The 6,230-nt window shown below is 41.6% G+C and overlaps 1 pseudogene; it reads left to right on the plus strand.

Moving 5' to 3' along the window:
* Positions 568-1,313, plus strand: LOC109236066 (annotated as a pseudogene).

The following is a 6,230-nucleotide window of genomic DNA, read 5'->3' on the forward strand; positions in this document are numbered from 1 at the left end:
GGTTGTTGAGATTCTCCAAGAAAGGCTCGTTAGAAGAGCTAGATTTTTGACTTGGCCTTTTTGATACCTAGACCACATTGAGCTCTGGTTCTAGTAATTATATCTCACTTAATTAAGTGAAGCTTTTTCTTTTTCTTCGATCTCAACAATCCAACAATGTTGGCTGCCAAACCAAAGAAATTCTCAGCCAAATATTTTCCTTAGGCACATGCCTATTACTTTGGCTTTTGAATGAGATGGACCCCATCATTTTCATCACCCAATGCTACACGTAAAAGATTCGATTTTTCTATATATATTGTAAGAAAACTCATAATCTTAACAAAGATTTGTTATATCGGAAGCAAATAAAGACACTTCTATTTGCTCTTACTGCATGATTGTTAATGCGATTATCATTGTCCCCTATAACTAGTGTGGTGAATAAACGTCTCAATATGATAATATGATATTATATGATAACGTACACAATCAGAATCACCATTTCTAATATTTCTGTCTCCAACATATTATTGTACCCAAATCTTGATTTCATTATATCTAAGTATTCCTCGCTACAGCAAAACCATGAATCTCCCCTGGTATTCGCTTCTAATTCCTCTGCATGTTTTCACTTTCTTCCTCCATCAATGGTTCATTACTACTTCAAATACCCAAAAAAAGTTACCCCCATCTCCGATAAAGCTTCCAGTTATAGGAAATCTTCATCAACTTGGGTCACATCCTCATCGTTTTCTCCATAAATTATCAGAAAAATATGGTCTAGTTATGCTACTTCACTTGGGCAGTAAGCCAGTGGTCGTTGCTTCCTCTGTTGATGCTGCTCGTGATATTATGAAAACCCACAATCTCGTCTGGTCAAGCAGACCTAAATCCAGCATTGCTGATAGACTATTTTATGGCTCCAAAGATATAGCCTTCAGTCCTTATGGTGAATATTGGAGGCAAGTTAGAAGTGTTACTGTGTTTCACCTTCTTAGCAACAAAAGAGTCCAATCTTTTCGTGATGTCAGAGAAGAAGAATATCGAACATGATTGAAAATATCAGAGGAGAGTGTGAATCTTCGAGTTCAATGATAGATTTGAGAGATCTTTTCTGTTCTCTGACTAATAACATAATTAGCAGAGTGGCCTTAGGGAGGAAATATGGAATACATGGTAAATCCACCCTAGATGGAATTGTGAACCTTTTAGGTACATTCAACGTCGGGGAATATATTCCGTGGCTTGAATGGTTCAATAAAATTAGTGGTCTTGAGAGAGGACCCGGACCACGACATTTTTTCATCAACGTGAAAATATTATCAGAATGAATCATCGTCGTACCATTTGAATGCATTTGACAATTACATAATATATTAATATATAGACTTGTGTAGTTGAACAAGGGGGATATAGTCCTGAACATGATTACTCCGTTATCTAATTTTGATATCTTCTTCATGACTTCATCCTTTATAATTTGAGAGAATGCACCCCAGCCCTCTGTCAAGGGACAAAAGAACATCCACATTTGAAAAGTTCTGACTAGCATGAAAAGAGATTAAAAGAAAAAACTAGCAAGAATCATAAAAAAATAAATAGCCTAATTAGCTTCAAGATTACCTGAAGAAATGATCAAACAATACACCACATGAATCAAGAAAAATACGTGACTGATCCCAATTATGTTATTTTTTTAATACAAATAAGTATTCATGGACCAGACTAGCAAGTTAGCGTCTACAGGGGATCAATATTCAATTATTCAACAAGAAGCTGTATCTCTATTTTTTAACAGAACAGCCATCACCCAATGCCTCACGTGAAAGATTAGATTTTTCTAAAAATTGAAAGAGATGCTCATAATCTTGACAAAGATTTGGTACATCCTTGATAGTTATGTATAAAATGATATCTCCACGATTTGTTTGAACTAATCACAGACATTGACAAATATATTGGTTTTCACGTGAAACTAGCCATAATCCTCTTAGAAAGCCACAACCTCTATGTAAACGAAGCAGAGTTCTATTTTACCAAAAAGTATTAGGCCTTTTTGTTAAACTAATTAAGTAAAAAGATTTGGTGCAAATCCTAGCCAGAGATAATATATTCTAGATCTGAGATAAAAGATACGAATAAACAAGCATAACTGAACACAAAATTTGATTACAGCTGCGATTGAATCTCGCGATGTAAGAAATAGATGATTGCTCCAATAATATCAAATGATAATGAGAAATACATAAAGAAAAAAAATCACCATTCTTGAACAAGACCAACTTCAAAACATTTGATAAAATTGAATTACAGATGAATACCGAGATTCTAAGCTCTTTATCTCCTTTTCCGGCGAGGAGCCTGAGGTTAGGGAACATCTTCATCTTTTGAGAGATGTATATGTTTGTGCGTGTCTTCTTCTCAGCCCCCTCCCCCCTCCTTTCTGTTACTTTCTCCCATTATATTTATACAAAACACTTTCTTTACTCAGTGGCCTTAACCGGAGTACCTAAATTCTTGGAATATCCCGTAGAATATTCCTCTGAAATTTCTAAGTGTTGAACCAGCCGTTCGGGCCGAATTGAGTGCTCGACCTCGCCCGTAGCTAAATCACTTCGCCGGTATGTGGCTTTCTATACGTGACTTCGGCTTGGTTGCTTCTTGGTCATTCTTCCTTAAGTAGAATTCCTTTTATAAGATTTTGACCCATATAGTTAGTCCCTCCGCCCATCGGGGTTGCCTTTGGGCAAGCTCGGTGGGCGGACTTTGCCAGTTGCACCTTTTGAGAAATCTGAGCACATTGCCGAAGAGTGGCCCTTCTTAGAGAGATGACAATGCGATACCTCGGGTTTTGTACCTGATCGTTCTGTCAGTTAGAAATGATGTCAATCTGTCATGCCTCATTATGGTGCACGTTCCCTATTACGTCGTTGCTCGTGCCTCCTCTGCTTTTGAATTAACGTGGCGGCGTTTGGTTTTCCCACTCAGGATGTTTGTATTCTTATAAATAGAGAAGAGAACTCTTCATTTGGGGTTGCTATGTTTCCTACATATTATTCGAAAAACTCCAGGCTTCTCTTTCCTCCTTCCTCAGATTCTTATGTCTCCATCTCTCTTCTTTCGAAGTTCCTCGCCATTGTTACTCTCTCTACCCTAGCACACACCTACCTAACCAAAGAAAAACATGGCTAGTGCATCTTCTACATCCGATAGAGCCGCCAGTACCGTTGCATCGGAAACGGATGTGCTCTCCCATGAAGAAGGGACGACCATTGTGGAAGATGAGAATATTCCCACCGTGGATGTGATAATTCCACGCTCGGGGTAAGCCAGGATTGATTTCAAGCACTTATCTGATGCTGATCCTGAGCTCGTCATTTCCATAATGGACGCTGTGGCACTTGATGCGCTTAAGGCTAAGTGGAGGATTCCTGATCATGTTGAACTCACCCCCGCGGGTAACGACGTCGTGCAGATACATCGCTCGAGGTACTGCGCGTTTTATGCGTACCCGTTTGTCTCGGTTATACACTTCCCTTTCCTTACCTGGCAGAAGACTTTTATCGCTATTATGGGGTGTGCCCGGCTCAGCTCTCTCCGTATATATACAAGCTCTTCCTCATGCTTACCAAGTACGCGGAACTGGCCGATCGGGGGACTTCTCTTAGTCACTTGCTTCACCTCTTTGTACCCAACTTTTACAGAGGTACTATGATACATCTTCGTCACCGCGAGACCAAGGGCTTGGTGGTGAAGATGGACGACAAGACCAATCGCCGCTTTTGGGAGAGCTTCTTCTTTGTGAGGACGGAGCATGTGGTGTCTAATCCTAACGGATTTCCTCAGGATTGGAATTTTGCCCGTAAGTTTCTTTTTGTGTATATATATATATATACTTCTTTTTAAAAAGGGCTTCTTGTTGTTCCCTTCCGGTGATCTGATTGTTCTTCTTTTTACCTCTATTTTATAGCCGAGAAGGCACCTCCCTCACTAGTTGCTGATATTCGCGAGTGGGTGAGCCAGGTTTTGCCCCATACGATGGGGATTCGTGAATGGTCACCGTTCCACAAGAGATTCGGGCGTAGACCTTCTGCTGGTGAGTCATCTCGTCTTGTCCTTAGGTTCTTTGCCCTTTTCTCTGTATTTTCCTCTTTGGTTTAAGCTTCTCTCATTGGTAGGCCGACGGGTATCGAGGAGGGCGAGGGCTCCCATACCTGTTTTCCGTTAGTCGAGTCTCTCGACCGGACATACACCGATTATTGCTGCAAGTGAGAGCGTTCATCTCGCTGCTACTATACAGATTACGGCCCCTCCCGGGCTCGGCCGTCGTGAGGTTGCTCATCAAGCGGAGGCTCTACTTCCCGTGGTTCATTTGGTCGACGAGTCATCTCAGGACGACGACAAAGAGGCCCCGTTAAATAGGTGGAGAATAAGGGCCGATGGGGTACCCAGGACCGAGGGGCCTTCGAGGAGCGATCTCGTGTTGGCAGTGTCTGAGCCTAGTGGTGATGCCAATTTAGGTGAGAGTAAGTATCCCCCTCGGGCGTGGAGGTGGTGCCCGTTTCTCGCATGGGGGAGTCTACCGTGGTAGGGGGCAGAACTTGGAGGCCGTTGTGATCATTCCAAGTGGTCCATCGACTTCACAATAGGCACGTGCTCCTTCTTCGGCCAGCGAGAGGGCAAAGGGTGTATTTGTAGACGACTATGAGTCCGGTTCAGATATTGACGCCGAGGACATGGATGATTCATCCCGCGTGATAGAGATTTCTCCAAAGTGAGATTTGTTGGAGGACACGGTGAGCTTGGTGCCCCAATTTTCCCTTCTTTGTTCTCCTACTGAAAGAAGGGCCCATCAGGAGATTAGCGATGTTGGCCTATCACGGGGCATAGCAAGAATGGCTTTGAGGGTGAGCATATTGCTTTCTTCGTTTTACGTCTTCCACTCTTGCTAATTTTCTCTTCTTGTTCTCTTATTTTTTTAGAACTTCATTTGGGAGACTGAGAGTATCTGCCGCAAGGAGAGGCGGGCTGCCGTTTTTCAGAAAATGATTTCAAAATACCACCGATACCGTGGCAAGTGCCGCGAGATGCATGCACGACTCAGGGAGGGCTGCGATCCTCAATCCCTTGTGGAGGAGTTAGAGTGGAAAGACGAGGAACTGATGCGGTCTATGGGCAGATGCAGCAAACTCGAGGGGCTACTTAGGGCTAAAGAAGAACAGCTCGAGGTGGGCAAGGGTGTTGCAGCTGAGTGTGTTGATCTTCAGGTGAAGGTGGTGGCCCTCCGGGCGGAGCTTGAGTAGTGTTACGCCCCGCAATATTACGTCGATATTACGTCCTGCAGTATTATATTACGATGATGTTACGCTTCGTAGTACCAAATTACGACGATGTCGCACCCTGTAGTATTGTATGTTGAATTTATCGTAAGGTAATTGACATCAGTCCAAGTAAAAGATTATTGGGAGATTACAAGGATTATGCTATTTCACAAGTGATGAGTAAATTTGTGAAGGTGAAAGGGGAGGCAAGTCAAAGAAAATGAATGTTCGTCCAAGTTTGGCATTTGGGATAAAATATGGGTCGGACGATAACGCCCGATAATTAGGAACTAGTACCATGTAAGATACCATATGACCACGGTTGTATAATGTATAAAAGGTATATTAAAAATAAGTAGAATTTTATGTAATTTGGGACAATTTTAAATTATGCGGGTAATTGGTTAATTACCGAGTAACGGGACATTATCCAGTTAACTAATAAATGGGTAAAGATTAATAATCTCTACCCCTCGCCACGTGGCAGTAGGCCACCATTCAAACCTATGACTAATTAGTCATATGTGCTTAGTGGCTAAAAACGTGTAAGCCACTAAAGAGTACAAGAAAGGCTTGGTCATTCTTGGTCTTTCAAAAAGCTTAGATGATTTTTAGTTAAAATGAAATTTAACTCTTTCACTTAAAATTCAATTCTCCAACCAGAACACTAGACAATTATTAATATGAAGATTTCATTCTTAAAAAAACGTGAGGTTACATTAGTGAGCTTTCAGATTTCATTCTTCAAAAACGTGAGGTTACATTATTCAATAATGTGAGCTTTCAAGAATTCAGTAACGTACGATTTCATGGATTTTCGAGAATTCAGTAATGTAAGTTTTCATGGATTTTTCCCTGCTTCGATCCGCCGTTACGTGTTGTCGCAATCAACGGGTGTTAAAGGGATTGTCAGGAGAATTGGTTCAG

The sequence above is a fragment of the Nicotiana attenuata genome, chromosome 1, assembly GCF_001879085.1.
Source record: "Nicotiana attenuata strain UT chromosome 1, NIATTr2, whole genome shotgun sequence".
Classification (NCBI taxonomy): domain Eukaryota; kingdom Viridiplantae; phylum Streptophyta; class Magnoliopsida; order Solanales; family Solanaceae; genus Nicotiana; species Nicotiana attenuata.